This window comes from Piliocolobus tephrosceles, chromosome 18 (assembly GCF_002776525.5).
Source record: "Piliocolobus tephrosceles isolate RC106 chromosome 18, ASM277652v3, whole genome shotgun sequence".
NCBI classification, from domain to species: Eukaryota; Metazoa; Chordata; class Mammalia; order Primates; family Cercopithecidae; genus Piliocolobus; species Piliocolobus tephrosceles.
Window position 1 is genome coordinate 1179175 of NC_045451.1, and position 16028 is coordinate 1195202.

Here is a 16028-nt window from a genome sequence, read left to right on the forward strand (position 1 = left end):
TCTTGAGCATTTGAAAAGATCCTCCTAATGTTGACGCCTGTGGTAAGTGAGAAAGCTGGTGAACACCGCTAGAGCCGAAGGTGACCTGGTGTGCCCTCCATCCCTGCTGAGGCCGAGGTCCCCCACCCCTCGGGCTGGGTCACAACGTGAACTGTCACTGGACAGCACGGTGGCCGCTGTGAAGATCCTTGGAAGGGTGCTAGCGTGATTCTCCTTTCAACTCACGTTGCTTCTGGTTGGAGTTTGAATTCGCTGTTGAAAATTGCAGGTGGCGTCATATCTGTGTTCATTGCATTATATATTTGCAAGCACGTGAACAAGTGAAATGTCCTCAAGCTCTCAGCATCATCTGGGCCCTGGGTTTCAGCCTGGCACCCTAGTCCAGCAACACCCCCTAATCCAACAACACTCCTAGGTCTTGAGCCTGGTTCGTGTGGGTCGGAGGCTGACGGGGAAGCCAGTGTTGTGATGTTAGAAGAGGCGATTCTTGTCGTCCTGCCCCCAGCTGCTCAGAAGAAAAGGCACGCACATGCACCCCTCACCCCACACTCACAGCAGCGAGACAGAAACACAGCCACACGCCCAACATGCAGCAACTACAGCAGGAACTTTTAAACACCCTCAGCAGGTCAGCTCCTTCCTTTCATTCTTACGTAGCTCCGTTCATGGAAGATTATGATTTTGGAAGTGCCCCCGAATGAGAAATGCCTCCTCTCCACCCCTACTTGTTATTTGGACCCCCAGTTTAACTCTCACAGGCTGTCCTGGGGACCCAGGATCAGATGGACGGGTTAACTGCAGATGCCCTCGGGCAGCTAAGTACTGCGAGTTTGGAGGTGTTTCTCCTTTTAACTGCTCTCTTTCAGAAACAAAACCGAGAAAGAGGAAAAAAGGAGGAACACACAGGCCCCCACAAAGTCCCTTGCCCTCGACCACTCCCTGGAAGCAGGTGCCCACCCAAGGAGCCCCCCACAACTCGGTTGACCCCACCTGGAGGCCTGCAGGTTTTGTGCCTCTGCAGAACATTGCCACGTCTGAAGCAGACGTGCGCTTGCAGGTCAGAGACTGGGGCTCAGATCCTGGGGTTTTGTAGGCAACTGGTTCTCAGAGGATGAAGAGCTCTGTGTGAAATGGTGCAGTCTGAGTGTGGGAGGCGGATTGCAGAGCGCTGTGTGGCGGTGCTGCTGGCCGGAGTGGCCTCAGGAAGCAGCAGGAAGGCGACAGTCCGACCCCTCCCTTCCTCGTGGACGGAGACTCAGAATTGCATGCTGGACTTGACTGTGCCCCCCATGCCAGGGCTGTGTTGATGTGTCAGGGGTCATTCCTCTCAGGGGTGGTCGAAGCCCAGCTTGGCCCAGGATGGAGACGCTCCGGCTTCCCACGGCTGAGTTTCTTGTCTGAGGCTGCCGGCTACTTGCGGTGTGTGGAGCACAAACCCAGGCGGTGGGAGGTCAGAGCCTGCTCTCTGATCAATCTGCCGCCGCCGTCGCCCATTTTAATAACAGTGGGATTTGTGCAGTGACTGGAGCAAGCACAGATGCTCTGAGGGAACTCGGGTGGGCGTTGCCCTGACACAGAGGTACACAGAGGTCAGAAAAGGCCCAAGCTGAGACTTGACGTTTGTGGCCAGGTGAGAGTGAGGAAAGTCAGCAGGAAGGAGCTTTCTCAGCACAGAAGGTGCGTCCTGGGTCTGGAGAGAAGAGAGAGTCCCACTCAGGGGGCAAGAGTGGCTCTGTGTGTCTGCAGCCTCCAGCAAGCGGTGTGTGGAGGTGACGGGGGTCCCTGCAGGGCTGAGGTCGAGCTCCCCGTCCTGCAGAGCATTTGCATTTCCTTTGGAGCCTCTGGAAAGTTTCAAGTGTGAGGGAGTGAAATGAGAGTCGTGGTTTGGAATTTCTATAGAACTGGAAAATAAATGGAGGGGCAAGAACGTGTTGGGAGGGAGAACAGCTTCAGACCTCCGGCACATCTGAGTGTGGGTTGTCAGACTGGAGAGCAGGGGCAGGCCGGAGAGCCACTGTGGACACACACGGCGCCCGTGTCCGGTGTCGACTCAGTGTAGAAACCAGAGAAAGGATCGACCCCAGGCGGGCTCCAACCTGCTGGTCTGGGCTTCTTGGTGACAGCCCTTAAATAGGATCAAAGCAGGCGGACTCCAGTGCTCTGGCAGAAGGGCCCCTAGTCAGAATTGGCCAGTAGGAAGGCCGGCCTCACGGAGTGCCTCATCCTCCTTGGGAAATGGGCTGGTTTCCTGGAGAACAGGCACTGGGCGTGGGCCCTGCTGGCTGACCAATTGGCCCGTTCTCTCCTTCATGCCTCTCTCCACTCTGTCCCGGCACTCCTGGTGCTTGCTTGCTCCAGTGCTTTGTTTAATGTCTTTTCTCCCCGCTAGAATAGAAGTTTCCTGAGGCCAGGGGTCCTGCCTGCCTTGCTCATCACGTTGTCCCCGGGAGAGAACGCTCGGGAGGCGCTGGCTGACCCACTGTCTCTCTTGCTGGTAGGTGAAATAGTTCTGATTCCAGGAAACAGGGCACTGGGAAGCAGAGGAGTGTGCCTGGCCGGTACGTGGATGCTGGCAGGGGCGCCTACCCCTTCCCCACCCCACAAGCAGGAGCTGGGAAGCAAAGGAGTGTGCCTGGCCGGTGCTGGCTGGTGCGTGGATGCTGGCAAGGGCGCCTACCCCTTCCCCACCCCACAAGCAGGAGCTGGTGAGGGCAGCCACATTCTTCACGATAGACACCAGCTCTGGAAAGCTAAGTATTCATGCTGTGGAAAGGAAAGAGCAAAATATTTTGGAGGAATGTTGAGCAGATAATAAAAATGAATTACAGAGTAGATGGCTTGCCCTTCAACACCCAGCGTCCTGAAGAGCTGCACAATTTTGTTTGGAAACAGTCAAGGGCTTTTTGTAATACTTTACTGCAGGTTTAATTGCGGTGATATTTCAATGCCAAGGAGAGTAATTTGCAGCATGAATACAGCATTAGATTTGCAAGGTCCTCCATTTTAAAACCTCTGTTTTAAATGTGAGCGTTTGGTACTAGCACTAGTAGAATTCTCATTTCCTACTCAACTTTCAAAGAAATTGAAGTTAAATGTCTATATTAACGTTTATAAAATTTTAAGAGTGATTCCCTTATTACATAATTAGCCTCAGCACTCGCGGATTCGTGTGTCTGCTGAGCATCATTACCCAGAGCAGGTTCTGGAACAGCTGCCTCCCAGACAGCACGGGGCTGACGTGGCCCTGAGGGGCGACGCCGTGACAGACTAAAGTGCTCAGGGGATACTGTTGTTACGAGTCAGAATTGTTCATTGTAGTAAACATTTTCTTGTTAATAAAGAAAATCCTAGGCAAAATCTGAATACCTAAAGAGGTCATGGCATGTGGTGTGATAGTTAGAGAAAATTGTATTTATGAGCATGGGCCAGCCAGGTGGGCGAGAAGGCCGCGCCCATGGGAAGGGCCACAGCCCTGCGTCCTGTGTGCACGTCTCTCCGCAGGGAGCTGGTGACTTCATGCCTGGCATTGCATGTGTACAGGGGATAGGCAGGCCCCAAACACCATTCCTGGAGGATCCTCGTTATCCGGGATTGCTCTTCCATCTAATTCCAGAGCTGAGAGGTCTTTGGCTTCACAGATCCGAAGAGACACAGAAAAAAATAATCCCCAGAGAAAGAAGGGTGGAGCCATTCAAAAGGGCCGCATTGAAGACCCCAGCTCCTACCCCAGCTCCTGTAACTGCGGACGGTCAGCTGTGGGGGCCGAGGCCCACAGATGGAGCCCGGAACCTCCGTGAGAGTTGAAACTGTCTGGGTGGTGCTGGCACGGTTAAGCAGCTGAGGAGCCGTCTCCCGAGACTGTTCTGACTCCGGTCAATAATGGTCTGTGTGGAACCTTCTGGCATGAGACACTCACGTGATTCCAACAGCGTGGCACAGCTCCTGTAGCGAGTCTCCCATGAGGAGACTCAGACTTGACACTTCAGAACCGCAGGGACAGGTCAACCTGTGGAATCCTGAGGACATCTGCTATCAGGTTGTCTTTGAGAATAGAAAATAATAATAGAAAATACGATAGAAATGGAGAGCATCTATGAGATGGTGGCTTGTCCACTGGAGATACGTGACCCTTTCCTGGAGCCTGCAGGTGGAGCCTGCGGGCAGGAGTTTGCAGCCCAGCTTCCCCCACCCAGATGCAGCCACCACCTTGTCCCCACGGCGCATTGTGGGACATCTCAGGGAAGCACAGGGCTTCCTACAGTGTGAGTTCTCCTCTGGCCAACACAGAGGACTCCAGGCTCGGGGAGATGGGGGCCCCCACAGAGAGGAGATATCTGCTACGGACAGCTACCTAAGCAAGAGAAAAACTGTGACAAGATTCAGTCACTGAGATGTTGGATTTATTTTTTAACAGCATTACCTAATACAATGGGTAAAACTATATACCTTATTCCAAGGTAAATTTCTATCAAGAAGGATCCAGAAGAGTGAGTGGGGTCTCAGATTCTTTTGTGGCTGGCACAAGTGATATAAGAAATACAGAGCTGTCTAAATTCTAGGTGGTCTGCCTCACAGGAGACCAGGGGCATTAGGGACTTGCAGTATTCAGGACCTTAGGTACCACCCTACCACCCCCACGATGGTCATCGTCATCATCATCTTCATCATGACAGGCTCTACAGTATCCAGGGCCTGCACCGACCCCCCACAATGGTCATCGTCATCATCACCATGCCGGGGCTTCACAATCTCCAGGGTCCCCACCACCCCCACGATGGTCATCGTCATCATCATCATCATCATCATCATGGCAGGCTCTACAGTCTCCAGGGTCCCCACCACCCCCACGATGGTCATCGTCATCATCATCATCATCATCATCATCATCATGACAGGCTCTACAGTCTCCAGGGTCCCCACCACCCCCCACGATGGTCATCGTCGTCATCATCATCATCATCATCATCATCATCGTGACAGGCTCTGTGGTATCCAGGGTCCCCACCACCCCCACGATGGTCATCGTCATCATCTTCACCATGACGGGCTTCACAGTATCCAGGGCCTGCATGCCCCCCCACGATGACCATCATTATTTTCTTCATTGTGGAGGGGCTTTGCAGTGTCCCGATGGTGGCCGTCTCATCACCATCACCATCTCGTCCTGAGTGCCTCCCTTGCGCAAACTATGTGCTTTGTTCTTTGCCAGCATGACCTTGTTTGGTAGACTCAGAGTGTTTAAACATATGTAATTCATTAGAAACGAGGTGTGTTTCTCCCTATTTTCTATTTAGTACTTGAAAAAAATGTATACTGTTGCCTTGGAAGCTTAGAAGAAAGACTGCCCCGTCTCAGCTTCGGTTGATCTGTTGATTTTCCGAGGAAAGTGCATGGCGGGTGGTCATGGGGGGAAAGTTTAAAGTGGAAATCATATATTCTGTGACTTTGAATGTCTCTATTGAGTGCTCAGGCCCATCACAACAGAGGCACTGGCCTGAGAAGAAAAACATGATTTAGCTACACTTTATTCTCCTGGCCTTTAGCTATTAAAACCATCCTTTTGTCCTACCTTTCTGATGATAATTGATATATCTAAAAACTTCTACATTATTTCTTGCTGCTGAGAGAAATGGCAGTGAATTTAATGAAAACAGAGTGGCAGGTTCTAAATTGTGGCAGCTTGCTGGCCCTGTGGACCCTCCTCACTTAATACTGTTAACTGAAATGTAAGGTGAAGCTATATTTATGGAAGAAATTTAAGTTTGACAAGCAAAGAAGAAATAAAATGTCTCTGCGGATTGATGTTGATGAGACATCATTGATGGAGTTTGTTCTCTCATGTTTCTAGAATAGTCTATCTGATTTCAGTTTCCCTGAGAAACATGTTAGCTAATTTTTAACACCTCACACCATCTCTGTGTAATTTCTTAGAGCAGTATTCATCTCAATTCACGCTTGGGAGGCATTCAATACTTTTGGCTTTCAATGTCTGGCCTTATTTTATTTATATTACATACCTTTTGATTTTTGAACACTCTGGTGGAATTGTCCCTGAGATGAGATCAGAGAATTTGAATCTCGCTGTAACTCAACTCCCCAGGATGCCACAAGGTGCAACGCAAGCTGAGGGTGAGGAGACAAGGGTTGAAGGCTCTGAGTTTTCAGCTCTTCTCTAGACACTGCAGCTTGTCTAAAGACGGCTTTTCTCTCAATAAAAATGAGCTTTCTTACCAAGTAAGTGTGAGTCCTCATCAGGCCTCCTGGTTCACTGACTCTCACTGTCACTTTCGTGGTGTCAGTGCAATGAAGGAACTGCACGAGCTGGGGATTTTTTTTTTTTAAAGTTCCATATTGAACTATGTGTTCATTGAATGCAATTACAAAAGAACATAATATCTCAAATTTTTGAGTCACAATCTTAGGCTTATTACTGTCAAAAAGCAATTACAAGCTATTTTTATGCAGAGCTCAAACATAAAATTAAAGACTCGGAAATGAAAGAGAAACATTTTTAACCACACCATACAGTACTCATAGCAATGTCTATGGAGCCAAATGTGGAGTGTAGAAAATATGCATATTCTGCAACCCAGAGAGGGTGTTTACAAAGATCAACTTGAAGAATAATTTAGACCAGCTGTTTGTAGTAACTTTATTTCTATGCTTGCTAATATGTTAGAGTACAGAGGAATGAGGGAAAGATTGTGTTGAAACATTTAACATCTTGAAATCAGCTGACTGTGAGAGGGATTTTCAGAACCAGAACTGTGAGGGCTCGATAACCAATCTATGCGGCCTGGGTGGACGGACAGTGACCTCTGTGATCCGCATTCCGCAAGCACTCGTGTCTTCAGATGAAGACACGAGGTCATCCGGGGGTCAGGGAAAAGGGGTCTACTGAGTCTATGCCTGAGGAGGGTTAATGCCGCTGCCCGTCTAGACCCGGCCCTCCCGGGATGAGCGGTCAGCAAAGGCTTTGTGGACACCCTCCCCTTCTGGGGAGCGCCAGGGCGTTGTGGGGGTTCACGGAGCCAGTAAGCTGCTCAGTGAGTCAGGATCGGAGGAAGGGGCTGCTGGTGGCAGATTCAGATGGCGACGATTTTGTGGGGCTTTTTTTTGCTGCTGCTGCGGCTGCTGAGGTCGAAGGCTCCAGACGCCTGGTGACCCCACCTCGTGACACCAGCAAGGGCCCCAGGTTTCTGAACAGATGTTTTATGTCTCAGTCACTTTCGTTGGAGAGACCTGTTTTTCAAAGTGCCGGCCGAAATACCCACGATCACCAATTTCGGACACCAGAACAGTTTCGGACACCCAACAGTGGTGGCAGGCGCCTGTCTCTTCCCTGAGTCCCGTCTCTGCTGCACACAGTGCACGGCCAAGTGTTCAGAGCAAAGGAATGAAAGGAAAAAACATCCCTGCGGGGTGGGGTCAGAGCTTCCATCTCTAAGTGGCACATTGAGATGGCCCCTTGCAAAGGTGAGCAGAAAACAGTTTCCAGCATCTTCGTGGAGGTCCAGTGAAAACATTCGCTTCTTGACTCACCATCGCAGTACACTTGGCGTGGAGAAGCAGCGGCTGTTGGAGCTGGGCTCCGAAGCTGTTCTTCCCAAGCAAACCAACAGCAGCGATTTCCGTGTGTTTCCTACGGTGCAGACTCTATGAAGCTGTCCTTTCGTTCTTCTCGACATCTCTGCAAAGTTGGCATCCTGATTCCTAACTGCAGATGAAGAAGTTCTGGCTTGTGGATTTCAGGAGCAGTCAAGATGACACCTGCAACATGTGGCTGAGCTGGAATCCAGGTTTGCGTCTGATGAATCAGACGTCCCTGCCCTTGTGGTGTGGCCTGGGTGCATTCCTGGACACGCCGCACTTCCAGCCTGGCAGTGCCCCCGAAGCCTTGGAGGCCGCGTGCGTGTGGGCGAAGCTGCGAAGCCGGAAACTGCATCCTAGCCGGCACAGGGCCTGGACGTCTGCAGGTGCCTGTGTGCCTGGGGGGGAGATTGCCCACGTGAGGCCAGGCTCAGTAAGCCACCGCCGAGGCAGGGGCCCACGTCTTCGAGAAGGTGACACGGAATCTATTATCTGTTATTTTCCCCCCAGATTTGATTAAGTTAAAAAGCTCACTTTACTAATTTTTTCCTTCTACAAGGGCCAAATGCAAATAACATCAAGTGAGTTCTTAAAATGCTTGGCATGGTTGATCTCGCTGGTTTGCAACTTAGTAGCAGACCTCTGACAGCCAGGACAGTCTTACCTCCTAATTTTTAAAAACATTTACAGCCCACTAAACTGGGAAGCTGTTTGTGAAGCAGGAGTACCTTTAACAAGCGCGGAGTATGGGAGGAACGCTTTTCCTTAATTGGAAACTAAGGAAGCCACCTCCAGCGTCAGCTTTGTTGTGCCTCTTGCTGCCGCATGTCCCTTTTGCTTTCAAAGGTGCAGTTTATTTTCTTTTTTCTCTCTCTCTCTCTTTTTTTTTTTTTTTTTTTTGAGACGGAGTTTCGCTCTGTCGCCCGGGCTGGAGTGCAGTGGCCGGATCTCAGCTCACTGCAAGCTCCGCCTCCCGGGTTCACGCCATTCTCCTGCCTCAGCCTCCCGAGTAGCTGGGACTACAGGCGCCGCCACGTCGCCCGGCTAGTTTTTTGTATTTTTTAGTAGAGACGGGGTTTCACCGTGTTAGCCAGGATGGTCTCGATCTCCTGACCTCGTGATCCACCTGTCTCGGCCTCCCAAAGTGCTGGGATTACAGGCGTGAGCCACCACGCCCGGCCAGGTGCAGTTTATTTTCAAAGTTCTCAGTTTGGTGCTCACCTAGCGTCGGGTCAGACCCCTGGGAATCCTGTGGAAGGGGAGACAGAACGTCTGGGTTGGGAAAACCTGGGGTCACCTGTCTAAGGGCACGTGGACCCTCAGGGTGGTGGCGGAAAAGCAGAAAAAACTCTGGGAGCTGCCTGGGAGGACAGCCCCTTCCCTGCCTCAGCGACTACTGGAGGTCCACCTGCAGAGGTGGTGGATCATGAGGTCAGGAGTTCGAGACCAGCCTGACCAATGTGGTGAAACCCCGTCTCTCCTAAAAATACAGAAAAAAAAATTAGTCGGGCTTGGTGGTGAGCGCCTGTAATCCCAGCCTGTTTTCAGACCCCAGGAAAACAGGTCTTCTCCTGGCTTCCCCAGGTATACTTGGCCTGGCATCAGGCCAGCAGGTGCTTCCCACGGTCTCTGTCTCTTGGGTACAGTGAGCCCTGCCCAGCCCTTTAGGAAACACCAGCCAGGATGATCAGCCCATCCTGATGAGACAGGGAAGGGCTGCTGCCAGGACCTCCCACGAGGGGCTTCTCCAAGAAGGCAATCCTGTACAGAAGATCCTGCGAGACCAACATGCACTTTTGCCATTCGAGGATGGGACTGTAAAAAAGAAATCCACAAAGTGTCAAGCCCTATAGACTACACATATCTGGCCCCATATGCAGGGAATTCATCAGGCATTTTCTTCCCCTTTAGGGTCTTTCGAGCTCAAAGAACACACTTTACATGAGCCAACCTGAAGTGTGTGGACAGGCTGGCCAAGATGTGCACATGCACGCACACGTGTAGGCGCACACACGTTGTCCTTGCGTAAACACCTGTCGAGCAACGCTCACTGTCCTATGACAAGTGGTGTGGAAACACAGGATTAGACACTTGTGCAAGTTCAGCCACGTGTCAGATGGCCCTGGAGCCGAGCCGTCAGCGCGCCTCTGTGTTTGCCGGGCCATTGGTGGGACCCCTGACGTTCAGGGCTCCCAAAGGCACTGAACATACTGCTCACACGAGCCACAATTAGCAAGCACACTATATGAATAATCACACTCATTCCCACAAAGATTTCTTGTTTGCACTGACCAATCCATTACCTGCTTCAGTGAACCGTCCTGCTGTTAATTTGCAGGGCTCTTGCCCCCAGGTGATGGAGTAAACTGCCCTCCCCAGCTGCCCGCTGCTATTGTTTTAGGTCAGATGTATCGTGCACGAGGAAAGTTTGCTGGTCAAACATTCCAGACAGGCCACTTAAATTCCAGATCGAATTGATAACATGCACACCGTCAAGGCTGGAATGAAAAGGAGCAGGGCGCCTTCCTTGTTTTTTATAACAGCTTTATCGAGATGAAATTAGCACAATGCACAGCCCACCCACTGAAAGTATACAATTCAGGGTTTTGGCAGAATCCTAGATTCATGCAGCCTGTCACCTCGATCACCTTGAGAGCACGCTCATCACCCCACGTGCCGACAGGCCTGTGCCGGGCGTTTCACGTAGATGGAGTTGTGCAGTGCGTGGCCTTCTGTGACTGCCTTCTTCATTTAGCATATCGCTTTCAAGATTCATCTGTCTTGCAGTATTTCTCAGCACTTCTCTCCTTTTCTTAGCTCCGTTGTATGGATGTACCACATTGTGTTTATCTGTTCATGAATTGGTGGGCATTCCTGCTGTTTTCACATTTTGGCTCTTATCAATAATGTTGTAATTGGATTCTCATCCTATTTTTTTTAAAGAAATTTTAAGATAAAGTGAATATGGATCAGTACGACATTGGCTTAACTATTTTGTGTTAACGAGGCTCACGGAAATGGTTTGATTACCAGCCGTCTTTGCCAGCAGGTCAGGGGTCTTCCTGTCCTCGTCGTTTTTCTTTCTTGTCACTTTCTCATTTCCATGAAGTTATGACGACTTTTGAGAAGGGCCAGATTCTCAGGTCAAAATTGCCCCTGAGAAGCTGGATGCAAGCCAGAGGTTTTATCAAAAGTCATCTGTGGAATTAAGTCACAAGTGGAGCCAGAGAGATTCCTCCTTCACTCCCTGCCCAACATTACGGCGTCAGGTGGGCTGACAGCACAGGTGAGCCTCAAATGGCCTTCACCTCGGGGGTGAGCTTTTGCGGTCAAGTAGTGAGTTTTGAGGTCAAGAAATTTGGGGTCAGTTTCAGAATGGGTTTTCTAATTCTCTGAGAATTGGTAATTCAGGTCATGAACTGGAATCAACCAGAAAATTTCACGGGCCAGGGCATTCTAGATATAAGAAACACTGGTATTCTCTCGCACCTTGTATATTTAATGCCACCGAAGCTGTTATTTTGATGGCATAAAGAACAGAGTAAGATGAATATTTTGACAGATTCACAGGTGTATTAGATAGCAAAGAAAATTGAGAAACAAGATTGTAGAATGTGATGAAGTATGTGAGAGAAGGCTACAAATCATGTCGGATTAGGCACATGGGAGGCACACCCTCCCTGCTGATGGTGACTCCTTTCTTCCCGCAGCCAGGATGACTGCACGTGTGCACCAGGCCAGCTGCACGGAACCCGCGGGGTGGGTGGAGCTCCCATCCCCTGGGGCTTTCCATCTAGCAGGGCTTTCCCCCTATTTGGACTTTTTGTTGTTGTTGTTGTTGTTGAGGAATAACAAGCCTGAGAAAAGTGAGCATGACATAAAAGCACAGCTCAGCAAATTGTCCAAACATGGACATCCTTTAGTGACTATGGAGAGGGGATCATGGGAAATCTTGTCACAGCTCAGTTGAAGTCTTCTTTCTTCTCCTCAGAGAAAAGCATGGTCCTGACTTCTGGCAGCCTATCTTACTTTTGTGTTTCTAGCTAGGTGGCTTATACAGTACGTATCCTTTTTTGACTGGCTTCTTTTAGTCAACATTGTGATTCCGAGATTCGTCCATGTGATTCTCATTTGCTGTAGTCCATTTACTTTCAATGCTAAATAGTTTTTCGTGACAGACAGAGCATAAGGGACTCACCCCTTCTTCCACCCAATGGACATTTGGCTCCCTCCCAGTTTTCATGTCTTATGAGTGCAGATATTGGGGTTCAGCAGAGAGTTAGAACCGCTAGGAGAGAAACAGCATGCGGAGGTATTTGACAGGGACTTGGCCTGGGGCAGTTGTGGAGCTAGTGAAACGGTAGCCATCAGGCTGTTGCTTCTGTGTCCATTTCAGAGCCTGAAGTTGGCCGGGCAGGCAGTTAGGCAGGACAGACAGATATGACATGGGGACAAAGAGAAACAGGAACCTGCACGTACATCTGGAAGGAATGAGGGTGAACTTGAATCCAAGTTGGGCTCTTACCACCTGCGAACCTCTGACTGTGATATGCAACTAACCTGTGGGAGTAGTGGGGACCCTGTGTTACTGGCTTACAACTCCCTGGCCGTGGGTCCAGAGGATGAAGAGGGAGAGAGAGCAGGCATGTGTAGCTGTTGCTATGGCAACCAGGTGAGCCTGCAGACAACAGTAGCACCTGGACCTGTGTTGACCTGAGTGTAAAAATGTTTCTAGGGACCCATCTATCTTTTACTTGTAGATTTCAGAGCTCTTTTTTTCTTTGAGATTAATGTCAGAGTATTTTCAAGGAACACATTCTTGTCTGTGTAGATTCTCTTCCAGAGGATGTTAACTCTATTTGGGGTTAATTTGTTGTTCTTTTTTTAAAAAAAATTAGATGGATATATAGTTCATTAATGTTTCAGTATTTCTCCTGTTCTGATACATGTATCTAAGCCTGTACATTTTCTTTTGCCTTTGGTTGAATTTCACTCGTTTTGACCTTTTGCATTTTGCTGTAAGTGGGAGGCAGACTTCTGCAGGAGTGCCATGATTTTCATACCTGGCTCACACACCTGTACTTTCTTCCCCTAGAGGATAAGTGGGACTTATGAACTTGATGGATCTTTGACTGAGATCAGTTATTTTATCGGATAAGGTGAAGGAATTCTACAGTTGTTTTTAATTGACTTTCAGATGATCGAAAAGGAGATTATCCCATTGGGCCTGAGCTAATCAGGAGAGCCTCTATAAAGAGGCTAAGAGATCAGAGAGATTCAAAGCAGGAGAGATACTCTCCTACTGGCCTTGAAGAAGCAAACTACTGTGCTTGGAGAGGGCCATGTGGTGGGTGGCCTCAAGGAGCCAAAGGCAAGTGAATTCTGCCAATATCCAGGGAGCTTGGAGGAGGACTGGAACTCAGATGAGGTGCAGCCCTGGCCAACACCTTGCTCCTAGTCTTGTTAGACCCTGAGCAAAGGGCCTGTCTGGGCCTTGCCCAGGCTCCTGAGCTGTGGAAAATGTGAGATGATAAATGGGTGCTGTTGTAAGATGCTAATTTTGTAATAATCTGTTATGCAGCCATAGAAAACAATTACATTAATTACATTATCATTCAGTTCAAAGTATATATAATTTTAATTAAAATTTTTTCTTTGACCAATGGTATATTTAGAAGTATATACCTCGATTTCTAGGCATGAAGAGGTTTGCTACTTAACTTCTTATTGTTGATTTCTAGTTTAGTTGCACTCAGCTCAGAGAAAAATTCTGAGTGATTTCAATCCTTTCAGATTTGCTGAGAGTTGCTTTATGGCCCAGCATATGCTAAGTTTTGGTAAATGTTCCACAAGTATCTAAAAACAAAGTGTATTCTATAGTTGTGATACAAGACAAATTTGTTAGCTTACTTGTTCTAATGTTTTAAAACACTCCCCCAACTAATAAAAGCCATTTATCTTTTCAGTTATTGAGGAAGAGATAGTTAAATCTATTACAATTGTGTGATTTACTTGTTTGTTCTATCAGTTTTTGATTATAAGGACTTTTTTATACTATCATTTTTGGAAGGTATTTGTATGAGATACAGATTTTTAGGTCAGCTATTATTTTCTGCCAGCAAGAGTCAAAAGCATCATTTCTTTGTTTTCTGGCTTTTATTTTGCCTTTTGAGAAGCCAGCTGTCAGTCTAATGTTTTTTCCTTTGAATGCAATGTATGTTTAACAAAAAATACTTTGAAGATTTTATCTTTATTATTTTTTGGGAAATTTCACTATAATGTGACCATATGTGGTTTCTCTTGCTATTTTCTAAATGGTATTTATAGGATTTCTTAACTCTGTGACTTAATGTCTTTCAACATTTTGAGCTCTTTTAAAATATTTCTCCTTAAATACAGCCTCTGGGTCATTTTCACTTTTATCTCTTTCTCAGACTCCAAATATACATGTGATAGATCTCCTGACTCCATTCCCTATATATTTTAAAGCATTTTTCTTTATTTTCTGTTCTTTATCTCTCTATATTTCATTATTGGTATTTTCTTCTGACTGAATCTTCCAGTTCACTAATTCTCTCTTCAACTGTGTCTTAAATTCATTCGTGAGTTTTACATTTTTCTTTTTTCAACTTTTATTTTAGATTCAGAGGGTACATGTGCAAGTTTGTTATCTGGGTATACTGTGTGATGCTGAGGTGTGGGGTAGGAATAATCCCATCACCCAAGTACTGAGAATAATACCCAACAGTTTTTAAAACTTTTCTCCCTGTCTTCCTCCCTTCTTCCCCTCAAGTAATCCCCAGTGTCTATTGCTGTTATCTTTATGCCCACAAGTATCCAATATTTAGCTCCCACTTATAAGTGAGAACGTGAGGTATTTGGTTTTCTTTTTCTGTCTTAACTCACTTAGGATAATGGCCTCCAGCTACATCCATGTTGCTGCAAAGGACAATATTTCATTCTTTTTTATGGCTGCATAGTATTCCATGGTATATATGTACCACATTTAAAAAATCCAATCCATGATTGATGGGCATCTAGGTTGATATCATGTCTTTGCTATTGTGAATAGTGCTGCGATGAACATGCAAATGCATGTGTGTTTTTGGTTTTATTAGGTTCTCTACTCTGTTCCATTAGTCTCTGTGTCTGTTTTTGTACCAGTTCCATGCTGTTTTAGTTACTGCAGCCTTACAGTATGCTTTGAAGTCAGGTAATGTGATGCCTCCAGCTTTGTTATTTTGATCTTTTTGCTTAGGTTTGCTTTGGTGGTTCAGGCTCTTTTTTTGTTTCATATGAATTTTAGAATTTTTTTTTTTTTCTAATTCTGTAAAAAATTACGTTTGTAGTTTCATAGGAATAATGTTGACTCTGTAGGTTGCTTCAGGCAGTATGGCCACTTTAATTGTATTGATTCTTACAATCCGTGAGCATGGAATATTTTTCCATTGGTTTATGCCACTGATGATTAAGCAGTGTTTTGTAGTTCTCCTTGTAGAGTTTTCTTTCACCTCCTTGGTTAGATGTATTCCTGAGTATTTTATTTTATTTTAGTTTTTTTGTGGCTACTGCAAACGGGATTGCATTCTTGATTTGGTTTTCAGACTGAACATTTTTGCTGTATAGAAATGCTACTGATTTTTGTACATAGATTTTGTATCCTGAAACTTTACTGAAGTCATTTATCAGTTCCAGGAGCCTCTTGGTGGAGTCTTTAGACTTTTCTATGTATAGAATCAGATCATCTGTGAACAGAGATAGTTTGACTTCTTTTCTTATTTGGATGACTTTTATTTCTTTGTCTTGCTTGATGGCTCTGGCTAGCACTGCCAGTTACTATGACGAATAGGAGTGATGAGTGTGGGCATCCTTTCCTTGTTTCAGTTCTCAAGGAAAATGCTTCTAGTTTTTGCCTGTGCAGTATGATGTTGGCAGTGGGTTTGTCATAGATGGCTCTTATTTGGAGGTATATTCCTTCAATGCCTAGTTTCTTGAGTTTTCTTTTTTTATCATGAAGAGATGTTGGATTTTATCAAAAGACTTTTCTGCATCTATTGATATGATCATATGTTTTTTGTTTTTAATCTATTTATGTGGTCAATCGCTTTTACTGATTTGCGTATGTTGAACCAACCTTGCATCTCAGGAATGAATCCAAAGAAACCTCTATAGCAATCCAGGAAATGAAGGAAGAGATAAACATCTTAAAAAGAAATCAATCAGAGCTCCTGGAATTGAAAAACTCACTTAAGGAATTTTAAAATACAACTGCTTGATCATGGTGAGTTAAATTTTTGATTTATTGTTGAATTTGCTTTGCTAGTATTTTGTTAAGGATTTTTGTGTCTATGTTCATCAGGGATATTGGCCTGTAGTTTCCTTTTTTGTTGTGTCTTTGCAAGGATTTGGTATTAGGGTGATGCTGGCTCCATAGAATG